Raw genomic sequence first — 15,238 nt, 5'->3', positions numbered from 1 at the left:
GATGCCCACATATTTCCAGAGCAGTTAACAATCAGACATCCTTCACTCCTCCAAAGGCCCCTTGACTTTCACAGAAGCCCAAGATGTCCCCTAACACATGGAGAGAGAGCTCAAATAACCCACCAGCAGACCTAGAGGTGGTAAAATAAGTCAAGTGCTCCTCTTTTGGCCTAGACCCAGTCACCAGACAATGACTCTTTCCCAAAGAACCCCCTTCCCGAATGCCAAGGACGCTCCAGGGCCAAAGAACCTGCCCAGAAAGGCACATTCATCTGAGCATGGCTGCAGTTCTCCTGACACCCTTACTAGTGGGGCTCCTACTCCCAAACTTCCAATGTCCCCACTGGGTCACCAAGAGGTGAGTGGTTCCTTTATGGCCACAACAGCCATTCCTCGGACTTCCACATGTAAAGTAGCCTTGGGCTCCACCAGGATGAGCAAACCAGTCAAACAGCAGAGGGAATGGAAACCCTCGTTAGGCCAACTCGCAAATTCACTAAGACCCCCAACTCCCAATTTCCTGTGGCTTCCCTCTGTTGTCCTGTGGCTTCCCCTAAAGTCCAAGTAGGGAGCAACCACATAATCACACTGGCCTTCACGAGTTCAAGCACCAAATCTCCTCCCCACACCCTGGCCTCTGAACATGCAATAGCTCCATTTGGGAAATTCTTTTCCAAACAGCCACCTGACTGACTTGTCCTCACAACTCAAATGCCGTTTCCTCAATGAGGCTGTCCTTGGACCCCTTCACCTAAGTCACCAGAGCACACTTCTCTTTTCCTTGGAGCACTTAACCACAATTTGAAATAATTTAACTGTTCTGTGTTTAATAACAGTCTCTTCCACTCTACAGGAAGCTGTGAGAACAGGAATCATGCCAGTTTACTCATCGCTCTATACCTAGTGCCTAGCACAGAGTAGGTGTTCAGTAAATAGTCTTTTTGTGGTCTTACCACAACCTCATTTTATTTTATTTACTTTCATTTATTTTTTTAACTTAATTGAAGTATAGTTGATTTACAATGTTGTGTTAGTTTCAGGTGTACAGAAAAGTGATTTAGTTATACATATACATGTATTCGTTCTTTTTCAGGTTCTTTTCTCATATAGGTTATCACAGAATACTGAGTAGAGTTCCCTGTGCTATACAGTAAGTCTTGTTGGTTATCTTATATATAGTAGTGCGTGTACATTAATTCCAAGCTCCTGATTTAACCCTCCCCGCCACGTTTCCCCTTTGGTAACCATAAGTTTGTTTTTGATACCTGTAAGTCTGTTTCTGTTTTGTAAATAAGCTCATTTGTTTCTTTTTTTAAAATTAGATTAAAAATATGGAATGCTTCATGAATTTGCGTGTCATCCTTGCACAGGGACCATGCTACTCTTCTCTGTATTGTTCCAATTTTAGTACATGTGCTGCTGACACGAGCACTAAAGAGTTTTAAAATAAATGAAAGAAGAAATGAAAGAATATTAGACTTTTGTAGTACTATGATAAGTATTTCCTCGATTTTATCACCTTTTAATTGTATTTGATGTTTAAATCTTTACCCATGCTTTTACCATAACTTTTTGGTGTCATTTCTGAGTCTTTGTCATTGAATAGAGGGTTTTAATGCCTTTATATTTATTATAAAAATGATCATTTTTGATCTTCTGTCATGTTTTTAGTTCCTCTTCTCTATTTTCCTATGTGAGCTATATTTCACTGAGTTTATCATCTCCAGTGTTGAGGAAGCAATTCTACAATAAGCTACCCTTACAATCTTAGGAAACATTCTTTCCATGTCAAGAACATAGTAGAACTTTGGCTTTCCCTTTGTGCAGAGAAGAATTTAACATCCCTTTTTTCACCCAGATTCCTTTCCACTTTTCTTTTATTTGTTTATTTATTTGTTTATTTGTTTATTTACTTGTTTATTTATTTATGGCTGCATCAGGTCTTCGTTGCTGTGCATGGGCTTTCTCTAGTTGCGGCAAGTGGGGGATACTCTTTGTTGCATTGCGCAGGCTTCTCATCGCGGTGGCTTGTCTTGTTGCGGAGCATGGGCTATAGATGCGCAGGCTTCAGTAGTTGTGGCACACAGGCTCGGCAGTTGTGGCTCGCGGGCTCTAGAGCACAGGCTCAGTAGTTATGGTGCATGGGCTTAGTTATTCCATGGCATGTGGGATCTTCCTGAACCAGGGATCAAATCCATGTCCCCTGCATTGGCAGGTGGATTCTTAACCACTGCGCCACCAGGGAAGTCCCCCGCTTTTCTGATTTGTAAATATTTCTTAAATTTGAGGTACAGAATATTATTAAAGTACTTTATATTTTACACCTTTCCTTACTTTTTACAACAGCTTTATTGAGATATGATTCACATACCATACAATTCATCCATTTTAAGGATACAATTCAATAGCTTTTGGTATATTCTCAGAGTTGCACAACCATGATGACACAAATAAACCATTTTTATCACCCAAAATGAAACCCTATACCCATTAGCAACCACTTCTCATTTCGCCCTCTACCACCCCCGCCCTAGGAAATCACTAATTACTTTCTGTCTCCATAGGTTTGCCTAGTCTGAACATTTCATATAAATAGAACCATTTAATATGTGGTCTTTTGTTTCTAGCTTCTTTCTCTTATGAAAGTATTCTCAAGGTTCATCCATCCAGCATGTATCTGTACTTTATTCCTTTTTGTTGCCAAATAAGATTCCATTGCATGGAATACCACTTTGTTTTCCATTCATCAGTTGATGGACATTTGGGTTGTTTTCATATTTTGGCTATTGTGAATAATGCTCCTATGAACATTCATGTATAAGTTTTTATGTGAATAAATGTTTTAATTTCTCTTGGGTGTATACCTTGGAGTAGAATTGCTAGGTCATGTCGTAACCCTTTGCTTAAACTTCTGAGGAACTGCCAACCTGTTCTTCAAGTGTCTGTACCATTTTATATTCCCAGCAGCACCATATGAGGGTTCTAATTTCTCTACATTTCCAGCAACACTTGTTATTGTCCATCTTTTTTATTGTAATTATCCAAGTGGGTATGAAATGGTATCTCACTGTGGTTTTGATTTGCATTCCTCTGGTGTCTAATAATGCTAAGCATTTTTTCATGTGATCATTCGTCAATTATATGTATATTCTTCAGAGAACTATCTTTTCAAGTCCTTTGTCTATTTTTCAATTGAGTTGTCTTTTTAGAGTTGAATTATAGGATATATCCCAGATACAAGTCCCTTATCAGATATATGATTTGGAGAAATTTTCTTCTATCATGTGAGTTATCTTTTCACTTTCTTGATGGTATCCTTTGAAGCACAAAATATTTTAATTCTGATTAAATCCAATTTATTTTCTTTGGTTGCTTGTGTTTTTGATGTCATATCTAAGAAACCATTGCCTATTTCAAGGTCATAAAGATTTATTCCTATATTTTCTTCTAGGACCATGATAGTTTTAGCCCTTACATTTAGGTCTTTGATCTTCCCTTAACTCTTTAATTATTGCTTTCCATTTGTAACTGTATTTGCATCAATTAGTTAAGCTTAACTCTATGTTAAACCAGTTTCAATCATCCACATCAACTCTTTATATCATGCCCTCCCTATTTCTAATCTTTTAATTTTGCTTCAGCTCATAATCAACTGCAATTATGTTTTAAAGAAATCCTTCCTAGAAGGACAAGCAGGGTGTATGGTTTCTAAACTCTTACATATCTAAGAGCATCAGGTGCCCTCACAGGTGAACAACAAATTATCTGAGTGTCATATTCTTGGAGCACAGTCACCTTTTTTTTTTTTAAATAAATTCATTTATTTATTTTTGGCTGCACTGGGTCTTCGTTGCTGCACGTGGGTTTTCTCTAGTTGTGGCGAGCAGGGGCTACTTTTTGTTGCGGTGCATGGGCTCCTCATTGCAGCGTCTTCTCTTGTTGCAGAGTACAGGCTCTAGGCACACGGGCTTCAGTAGTTGCAGCATGCAGGCTCAGTAGTTGTGGCTCATGGGCTCTAGAGTGCAGGCTCAGTAGTTGTGGTGCACAGGCTTAGCTGCTCCGCAGCATGTGGGATCTTCCCAGACCAGGGCTTGAACCTGTGTCCCATGCATTGGCAGGCGGATTCTTAACCACTGCGCCACCAGGGAAGCCCGCACAGTCACTTCTTGTCCCAACACTGCAGTCCTGGCTCCACTGTCTTCTAGGACTTAGTATCATGGACAACTCAGGCCTGCCAGATTTTTGTTTCTTTTAAGTAACCTGTTTTGTCTGCTTGAATACTGGTATAACTTGTCCTATTATTCTTATAATTCACAAATTTTGCCAGAATAAATAACTGTGGGCCTATGTATATGAATTTTGATCAAAACACAGTAAGCCTTTTATCTGGTAAACTGAAATTTCTTTAAACCTTCCAGAGAGTCTTCATTTATTAAAAATCTTTGATGAATGCCCCTATCCTAACTTGGGCAGAGGGGTTCCTTCTGCAGAGATTCTAAAATTGGACTTAATTTTCTGTAACCCATTTCTATCACTTCCTTTCTCACCACTCTATTCTTTCCTTCCTTTGCCCCTAAAGAAGCATGTCACATTTATTCTCTACATCACTTATTCAAATGTGTAATGTCGTTTCAACTGCGTAGTGCCTCCCTTGTAGATTTTAATTCTGCTACAGCAAACTAGTTTTATCAGCTTTCATTATCTCACCAGTTCCCTTTTATTTTAAGCTTATTGTTTTTACATCTCATTCTGCAGTTCTTATGGCTTTTGCTTCTTTAAAGTCCTATCTTCCTTTTTTATGACTTCTGACATCTGTTTAGGTCCAAATGTTCTCTTTTTTATTGAAGTATAGTGGATTTAAAATATTGTGTTAGTTACAGGTGTACAGAAAAGTGATTCAGTTATATATATGTATTTTCAGATTATTTTCCATTATAGATTATTATAAGGTATTGAATATAGTTCCCTGTGCTATACAGTAAATCCTTGTTGCTTACTTATTTTATATATAGTAGTGTGTATATGTTAATCCCATAATTTATCCCTCCCCACCTTTCCCCTTTGGTAACCATAAGTTTGTTTTCTATGTCTGTGAGTCTGTTTCTGTTTTGTAAATAAAATCATTTGTATTATTTTTTAGATTCCACATGTACGTGATATCATACAATATTTGTCCTTCTGTCTGACTTACTTCATTTAGTATGATAATGTCTAGGTCCATCCATGTTGCTGCAAATGGCAATGTTTCATTTTTTATGGATGAGGAATATTCCACTGTATATATACACCACACCTTCTTTATCCATTCATCTGTTGATGGACACTTAGGTTGCTTCCATGTCTTGGCTATTAGAAATAGTGCTGCTATTAACATTGGGGGGCATGTATCTTTTCAAATTAGAGTTTTTATCTTTTCTGGATATATGCCCAGGAGTGGGATCACTGGATCACATGGTAGTTCTGTTTTTATTTTTTTAAGGAACCTCCATACTGTTTTCCATAGTAAAGCCTTATCTTCTTACATCCCATTAGGATACCAGTTTTCTAAAATTTATTCTGGTCCTGAAATAAATCCTTTCCAAAGATATGTTTTCTCTGCATATCCTTTCCCTTATAGGCTATAGTATTTGAACTCAGACCCTCAAATGGGTTTTCTGTACATACTCAAATTGCAATGAGGAGAGGTCTACCTAAAGCCAGCACCAAGACTTGGGTGAACAGGTCTCCCTTGATCACAACAGTCAGCATCCCATCTCAGACCTGCTACTAGAGGACAGGCAGACAAGCACAATGTTCAGTAGGCATCTGTGTAGTCGGCTCTACCAGGCTGTGGTGGGATCCTGTACCTCCCCAAGGAGCAGTACTCTACATTCTGAATTGACGGGACACTTAAATAGGGATCTACAGGCCTCCTTCTGTCCACAGGGCAATGCTAGATACAAAGTACCAGCAACATACCTCCCGCCACAGGGCTGCCCTGGAGTTAGCTGTAGAATGGCTATAAAACAATGGCTAATGCCAAACCAAGAGGGACAGCCAACCAGTTTCCTAAGTATCACAAATCTTCTAAAATTCAAAGCCAAAGACAAACAAGAGATGGGAAAATATTTCTTCCGGCTCTCTTTGAGACAGGCAGGATTTGGCCACTCTGAAAAGCCCACTGACTACCCTTACCAATCCAGGCCCACTGTTCTTTATAGTTAGTGGAAAGTCCTTGCCAATTTTGACAACAGATTGCCTATTTCCTTCATTTTTCTAAATATGTTTTTGCCTTTTTCTATCTTCATACGGGTTTTAGTGGAAGGACTGCTTGATAGTTGCAGGGTGAAACCCAAGGCCATGCTGTAAGCACACTTTGCAATGACCGCAGTGCCCCTGTCATCCAGAGATTAATAAGAGAGCATTTCTATGGCCTCCTAATCTGAATGTGTCGCCACATCCTGGATGATTTATTTTAATCTGCTGCCACTGGTCTTATATAACAAACTCATTTGGACTGTCCTAAGCTCTGTAGCACAGTCTTTACAAGAAGCTTCAATGAGCCGTAAGTCCACCAACCTCAGCATTCAATTCCTGAGAGACAATGTTCCCACATGGTAAGTCCAGACACTGACAACATGTTAGGAGCTGAGATGCCCCAGTACCCCCTCAGGACATTCAGAGGAGTCACATGCTCTCTCTTTTTATGGTACTGCTCTGCCCTATCTTTTAGAGACAGAATAGCCCCTTCACCTCCTCCCTCCCCCACCTTCTTGTCCTTTTCATCCATATTTATTGCACATCCTTTCTGAGCCAGGCTCACATCACTTCTGCTCTGATCCTGGCATATCTGAGCCAACCATCCACTGCACAACACTGGCTCGTACTGCATGGCCCTTGGGCCATCCTGTTGTGAGAGGATGCCTCCCTACACAAGGTGCATGGTCAATTTCTTTGTCTGATATGATTCCAGTTACTACATCCCTGGAAACCAGACCCATCACACTGATTTTCTGCTCTAGAAGCCTATAAGGGCAGACCAACATAAAGTCACCAGCCCAGCAAGCAATCTTCCAGGGCAAATTCTGCCACCATAGAATCCTGATCACTTGTAGCAGGATCCTGACCTGTAGGGACCACACTGCATCATCAATCAGTACAGTGGTCTGAGATCAGCTCTGGATATGCCTTCAATTTGAAATCATACCTGCCTACACATGCCCAGCAGGAGCTTTGGACAGGGCACCAGCAGCTACATAAGCCCACCAGTTGTGGCCCTGATCCCATCACAGGTCAACTCACTCCCTGTCTGGATGCTGCATGAGAGAAGATGAAAGTCCAGCCAGGGAAATCCAGAGGTCAGCTGCTATTGCCATGACTAACTTGCTTCCCAGCTCTGGGAATAACACCAATTAGTATTCTTTCTGGAATGTCCCCTTTCAGGGCCACTTACCCTGGTCAGCATTAGAAAAAACCCATACTCCCTGTCACGCCCAACAGTAGGCCTCTCTTGCTTTGAGAAGTCTTCAAGGAATCTTAGATCATAGACTGCACTTCCAGAAGATCCATTTCAATGCTGCCCAATTTCAGTCAATCACCTTCACAACTATGCTGCCACGGCAAGCTAACCTCAGATTTCTAGAGTTCCTGCCACAGCATGAAAGAGCCATTTTATGACAACTGTGGTTCTCAAACTGACCACTTTTCTCTTGCAGCCCATGAGTTCCACTTTTAGGACAAGAGTGAAAACTGACATTTGAGCCACTACTCTCATTCCTTCCCATCCTAGCTCAGATTGATGGAAACTCCACTCCAGATGAGCATGACAAAGAAGCAGAACTCCTCTTCCCCTCAGCTGCCAATCAAAGGATATGGTGCTTTACCAGGAGGGGTAGGCCTCCATCATTTGTCATCTCCTCCAGTCCAAACTCAAGAGTCTAATTTCCTGATGAGTGCATCCAAAAGGTTAAGATTCCATTCCTTCACCCAGCCCCCTCATAAGAAGGAGGTTCTAACCCAGGAAAATATTGGGGGCACCAATCACCCTCATATCAGCTTGCTTACAGGGCAGATATTCTATGTCAGGAGAGTCAAGCTGAGAAGACCAGAGACTACCAACTCTGCCTATTGTCCAGAGTAGTGGCTTAGAGATTTTCCCCAAAGACAGAGGTAGTCCATAAAAACAAAGAGCTTCTATGCTCTCCCCAAAAGTACTGGCATTATTTGAAATAAAGTGTGGGACGTTCAAGCCTACAGGCACTCTTGAAAACAATAAGGATTTTAGTGATAAGCAAATATGAGGCTGGCAGCTCCTCTTAATAAAGAGCAATAAGTTAAATGATAGGTCAGGTAGTTCATCAGAGAGAAAAGGAAAAGAGAGCCCTCCTGGGGTTAGAATAGACCTCAGAGACTTGCCACAAAAATGACCCCTTACTGAATTTAGTTGGATCAAATGGCAGAGCCATGTATGTCTCAGGCACTGTTGAAACCAATAGAGCAATCAGTCAGCAATTAATGAAGCACACCAGCTGGGTGTGATACCAAAAAAGGCAGACAGCTTAATAGAGAGATTAGGGAAAGAGACAGTCAAAGAGAAGCCCGATTAAACCACTGTCATGTAGGGTGACTGTGCATATGCCCCAGGCTTCTCCCTCTGAGAGTGGCACTAAAGGAAAAAAGACATCACCAAAATAGTCTGAGTCACTAAACAAATAAACAAGCAAACAACAACAAAAGAAGACCTGAAGAAGTGATAAGGAACCACTATCCAGGTTCCTGCAATTATAAAATGTCCAATTTTCAACAAAAACTATGAGACACAAAAAAGAAACAGGAAAGTGTGACCCACATGTAGGGAAAAAAAGCAGGCACAGAAACTGCCTGTGAGAGAGCCCAGATGACAGATTTAACAGGCAAAGACTTAAAAACATCCACAATAAAAATGTTCAAAAAAACTATGCTTAAAGATGTAAAGAAAGCTATAATGACAATGTCTCATCAAATAGAGAATATCAATAAAGAGATAGAAATTACTTTTTTTAAAGCAGTAAATTGAAATTCTGGATTTGAAAAGTACAATAACAAAAATGAAAATTTCACTACAGGAGCTAAAACTATATTTAAACTAGTAGAAGAAAGACCCAGCAAATATAAGGATATATTGATAGAGATTATACAATCTGAAGAAAAGCAGAAAATGAACAGAGCCTCAGAGAAATGTGGGACACCATTAAGCACACCAATATAATGCAATGGGAAGGAGACGAAGAAGAGAAAGGAATAGAAAAAAATTTGAAGAAATAATGCCTGAAAACTTGCTAAGTATGATGAAAAACATGATTCATTCAAGACACTCAACAAAATCCAAGTAGAATAAATACAAAGAGATCCACACCCAGACATACGGTAAAAATGCTGGAAGTCAAAGAAAAAGAGAAAATCTTGAAAGCAGTAAGAGAAAATTGTCTCATCATGTACAAGGTGCCAATAAGATTAGCACCTGACTTCTCATCAGAAACAGTAAGGCCAGAGACAGTTGGATGACATATTCAAGGTGCTGAAAGAACTGTCAACCAATAATCTTATATTCAGCAAAACAATCCTTCAAAAACAAAGGTGAAATAAAGATATTCTATGATAAGCAATAACTGAGAGAATTTGTTCCTAGCAGACATTCCTCGCGAGAAATACTAAAGGAAGTTGTTCAGACTAAAAGAAAGTACCCCAAATGACAATTCAAATCCACAAACACAAGAAAAATAATAGAGTTGAATATGTAATTAAAAGAAACAGTATAATTGCATATTTCTTCCCCTTTTTCTCTTAACTGATTTTAAAAGAAATTGTATAAAACATTATTTACATAGCTGTATTATCAGGCCTTTCACATAGAGAAAGATAATGTGTTTGACAATAAAAGCACAAAAGAGATGGGTGTTAGCAAAGCTGTCTTGGAGTAGGAAAATGATAACAGATGGTAACTCAAATCCACATGAAGAAATGAAGAGAGCAAGAAATAATAAAAAGGAAGGTTGATATAACAAACTCTATAGACTTGCTCGATTTTTCCTTTCTCAGCTTCTTTAATACACATAAAATTATATAAAGTAAGAAAAATTATACTAACAACAATTCATTGTTGGGTTTGTGATATGTATGTAATATATAAATATAAAATATATATTATGATATATATTTATAAACAATAATAGTTCACAAAAGGGGAAAGAGAATAGAGCGATATAGGGGTAATGTTTCTATATCTCACTAGACATAAGTTAGTAAATCTGAAGTAGATTCTGAGAAGTTAAGATATAATATGGTGGAGAGAGACCTTCAAGATGGTGGAAGAGTAAGACGTGGAGATCACCTTCCTCCCCACAAATACATCAGAAATACATCTACATGTGGAACAACTCCTACAGAACACATACTGAATGCTGGCATAAGACCTCAGACTTCCCAAAAGGCAAGAAACTCCCTATGTACCTGGGTAGGGCAAAAGAAAAAGAAAAAACAGAGACAAAAGAATAGGGATGGGACCTGCACCTCGGGGAGGGAGCTGTGAAGGAGGAAAAGTTTCCACAAACTAGGAAGCCCCTTCACTGGCGGAGATGGGGGTGGACAGGGAAGAAGCATCAGAGCCACGGAGGAGAGCGCAAGCAACAGTGGTGCAGAGGGCAAAGTGGAGGTATTGCCACACAGAGGATCAGTGCCAACCAGCACTCACCAGCCCAAGAGGCTTGTCTGCTCACCCACCGGAACGGGCTGGGGCTGGGAGCTGAGGCTCGGGCTTCAGAGGTCAGATCCCAGGGAGAGGACTGGGGATGGCTACGTGAACACAGCCTGAAGGGGGCTAGTGCGCCACACTAGCCGGGAGGGAGTCCAGGAAAAAGTCTGGAACTGCCTAAGAAGCAAGAGACCATTGTTTCGGGGTGTGCGAGGAGAGGGGATTCAGAGCACTAGCTAAACGAGCTCCAGAGATGGGCACGAGCTGCGGTTATCAGCATGGACACCAGAGATGGGCATGAAACACTAAGGCTGCTGCTGCAGCCACTAAGAAGCGTGTGTGCAAGAACAGGTCACTATCAACACCTCCCCACCCGGGAGCCTGTGCAGCCCACCACTGCCAAGGTCCCATGATCCAGGGACAACTTCTCCGGGAGAATACATGGCGCTCCTCACACTGTTGCAACGTCATGCAAGCCTCTGCCACCGCAGGCTTCTCCTGCATTCCGTACCCCTCCCTCCCCCTGGCCTGAGTGAGCCAGAGACCCCTAATCTGCTGCTAGTTTAACCCTGTCCTGTCTGAGCAAAGAACAGACAGTCTCAGGCAACCTACACGCAGAGGCGGGGGCAAATCCAAAGCTTAACCTACACGCAGAGGCAGGGCCAAATCCAAAGCTGAACCCCAGGAGCTGTGCGAACAAAGAAGAGAACGGGGAATTTCTCCCAACAGGCTCAGGAGCAGCGGATTAAATCTCCACAATCAACTTCATGTACCCTGCAACTGTGGAATACCTGAACAGACAACGACTCATCCCAAAATTGAAGTGGTGGACTTTGGGAGTAATGATATATATATATTTTTCCTTTTTCTCTTTTTGTGAGTGTGTATGTGTATGCTTCTTTGTGTGATTTTGCCTGTATAGCTTTGCTTTTACCAATTGTCCTAGGGTTCTGTCTGTCCATTTTTTGTTTGTTTGTTTGTTTTAGTAGAGTTTTTAGCTCTTGTTATCATTGGTGGATTTGTTTTTTGGTTTCGTTGCTCTCTTCCTTCTTTCTCTCTTTTTTTTTCTTTTTTTATTACCTTTTAAATTTTTTATTTTTAATAATTATTCTTTATTCTTTATTTTAATAACTTTATTTTATTTTTTCTTTCTTTCTTTCTTTTATTCTCCCTTTTCTTCTGAGCCACGTGGCTGACAGGGTCTTGGTGCTCCAGCCGGGTGTGAGGCCTGTGCCTCCGAGGTGGGAGAGCCGAGTTCAGGACATTGGTCCACCAAAGACCTCCCGGCTCCACATAATATCAAATGGCGAAAGCTCTCCAAGAGATCTCCATCTCAACGCTAACACCCATCTCCACTCAACAACCAGCAAGCTACAGTGCTGGACACCCAATGCCAAACAACCAGCAAGACAGGAACACAACCCCACCCATTAGCAGACAGGCTGCCTAAAATCATACTAAAGTAACAAGCAACCCAAAACACACCACTGGGCGTGGTCCTGCCCACGAGAAAGACAAGATCCAGCCTCATCCACCAGAACACAGGCACTAGTACCCTCCAACAGGAAGCCTACACAACCCATTGAAACAACCTTAGACACTGCGGGCAGACACCAAAAACAATGGGAACTATGAACCTGCAGCCTGGGAAAAGGAGACCCCAAACACAGTAAGATAAGCAAAATGAAAAGACAGAAAAACACACAGCAGATGAAGGAGCAAGGTAAAAACCCACCAGACCTAACAAATGAAGAGTAAATAGGCAGTCTACCTGAAAAAGAAATCAGAGTAATGATAGTAAAGATGATCCCAAATCGTGGAAATAGAATGGAGAAAATACGAGAAACGTTTAAGCAGGACATAGAAGAACTAAAGAGTAAACAAACAATGATGAACAACACAATAAATGAAATTAAAAATTCTCTAGAAGGAATCAATAGCAGAATAATGGAGGCAGAAGAACGGATAAGTGACCTGGAAGATAAAACAGTGGAAAAAACTACTGCAGAGCAGAATAAAGAAAAAAGAATGAAAATAATTGAGGGCAGTCTCAGAGACCTCTGGGACAACATTAAATGCACCAACATTTGAATTATAGGGGTCCCAGAAGAAGAAGAAAAAAGAAAGGGACTGAGAAAATATTTGAAAAGATTATAGTTGAAAACTTCCCTAATATGGGAAAGGAAATAGTCAGTCAAGTCCAGGAAGCACAGAGAGTCCCATACAGGATGAATGCAAGGAAAAAACACACCAAGACACATATTAATCAAACTATCAAAAATTAAATACAAAGAAAAAATATTAAAAGCAGCAGGGGAAAAACAACAAATAACATACAAGGGAATCCCCATAAGGTTAACAGCTGATCTTTCAGCAGAAACTCTGCAAGCCACAAGGGAGTGGCAGGACATATTTAAAGTGATGAAAAGGAAAAACCTGCAACCAAGATTACTCTACCCAGCAAGGATCTCATTCAGATTTGACAGAGAAATTACAACCTTTACAGACAAGCAAAAGCTAAGAGAATTCAGCACCACCAAACCAGCTGTACAACAAATGCAAAAAGAACTTCTCTAGGCAGGAAATACAAGAGAAGTAAAAGACCTACAATAAACCCAAAACATTTAAGAAAATGGTAATAGGAACATACATATCGATAATTACCTTAACTGTAAATGGATTAAACGCTCTACCAAAAGACACAGACTGGTTGAATGGATACAAAAACAAGACCCGTACACATGCTGTCTACAAGAGACCACTTCAGACCTAGGGACACATACAGACTGAAAGTGAGGGGATGGAAAAAGATATTTCATGCAAATGGAAATCAAAAGAAAGCTGGAGTAGCAATTCTCATATCAGAAAAAATAGACTTTAAAATAAAGACTATTACAAGAGACAAAGAAGGACACTACATAATGATCAAGGGATCAATCCAAGAAGAAGATATAACAATTCTAAATATTTATGCACCCAACAAAGGAGCACCTCAATACATAAGGCAAATGCTAACAGCCATAAAAAGGGAAATCGACAGTAACACAATCATAGTAGGGGACTTTAACACCCCACTTTCACCAATGGACAGATCATCCAAAATGAAAACAAATAAGGAAACACAAGCTTTAAATATTACATAAAACAAGATGGACTTCATTGACATTTATAGGACATTGAATCCAAAAACAAAAGAATACACTTTCTTCTCAAGTGCTCATGGAACATTCTCCAGGATAGATCATATCTTGGGGCACAAATCAAGCCTTGGTAAATTTAAGAAAACTGAAATCGTATCAAGTATCTTTTCTGACCACAATGCTATGAGACTAGGTATTAATTACAGGAAAAGATCTGTAAAAAATACAAACACGTGGAGGTTAAACAATACACTACTAAATAATCAAGAGATCACTGAAGAAATCAAAGAGGAAAGAAAAAAATACCTAGAAACAAATAAAAATGAAAACACGATGACCCAAAACCTATGGGATGCAGCAAAAGCAGTTCAAAGAGGGAAGTTTATAGCAATACAATCCTAACTCAAGAAACAAGAAACATCTCAAATAAACAACCTAACCTTACACCTAAAGCAATTAGAGAAAGAAGAAGAAAAACACCCCCAAAGTTAGCAGAAGGAAAGAAATCATAAAGATCAGATCAGAAATAAATGAAAAAGAAATGAAGGAAACAAGAGCAAAGATCAATAAAACTAAAAGCTGATTCTTTGAAAAGATAAATAAAATTGATAAACCATTAGCCAGACACATCAAGAAAAAAGGGAGAAGACTCAAATCAACAGAATTAGAAATGAAAAAGGAGGAGTAACAACTGACACTGCAGAAATACAAAGGATCATGAGAGATTACTACAAGCAACTATATGCCAATAAAATGGACAACCTGGAAGAAATGGACAAATTCTTAGAAAAGCTCAACCTTCCGAGACTGAACCAGGAAGAAATAGAAAACATAAACAGACCAAGCACAAGCACTGAAATTGAGACTGGGATTAAATATCTTCCAACAAACAAAAGCCCAGGACCAGATGGCTTCACAGCGAATTCTATCAAACATTTAGAGAAGAGCTAGCACCTATCCTTCTCAAACTCTTCCAAAATGTAGCAGAGGGAGGGACAATTCCAAACTCATTCCACGAGGCCACCATCACCCTGATATCAAAACCAGACAAATATGTCACAAAGAAAGAAAACTACAGGCCAATATCACTGATGAACATAGATGCAAAAATCCTCAACAAAATACTAGCAAACAGAAACCAACAGCACATTAAAAGGATCATACACCATGATCAAGTGGGGTTTATCCCAGGAATGCAAGGATTCTTCAGTATAGGCAAACCAATCAATGTGATATACCACATTAACAAACTGAAGGAGAAAAACCATATGATCATCTCAGCAGATGCAGAAAAAACTTTCAACAAAATTCAACACTCATTTATGAAAAAAACCCTCCAGAAAGTAGGCATAGAGGGAACTTACCTCAGTATAATAAAGGCCATATATGA

General features: G+C 39.9%; 1 protein-coding gene and 2 long non-coding RNA genes across 16 annotated transcripts in view; 1 reads left to right on the top strand and 2 right to left on the bottom strand.

Annotated features, from left to right (window-relative positions):
• The window catches only part of ADAMTS17 (ADAM metallopeptidase with thrombospondin type 1 motif 17), a 373,038-nt gene that overhangs the window by 313,045 nt on the left and 44,755 nt on the right, over nucleotides 1-15,238 (bottom strand). The gene's annotated exons all lie outside the window — the stretch shown is intronic.
• LOC309654486 overlaps nucleotides 1-15,238 on the top strand; it is a 551,553-nt gene that overhangs the window by 502,231 nt on the left and 34,084 nt on the right. The window lies entirely within an intron of this gene.
• LOC309654487 lies at nucleotides 1,889-13,459 on the bottom strand. The gene is made up of 2 exons (XR_014260290.1): nucleotides 11,353-13,459; nucleotides 1,889-11,316 (listed from the first exon to the last, which is right to left on the bottom strand). It is a non-coding gene; the product is annotated as an uncharacterized lncRNA (long non-coding RNA).

The sequence above is a fragment of the Balaenoptera physalus genome (genome assembly GCF_965194825.1).
Source record: "Balaenoptera physalus genome assembly, chromosome: 2".
In the NCBI taxonomy this organism is placed as follows: domain Eukaryota; kingdom Metazoa; phylum Chordata; class Mammalia; order Artiodactyla; family Balaenopteridae; genus Balaenoptera; species Balaenoptera physalus.
The sequence above is the reverse complement of the archived record's forward strand: the minus strand, read 5'-3'. Positions and strand labels throughout refer to the sequence as shown.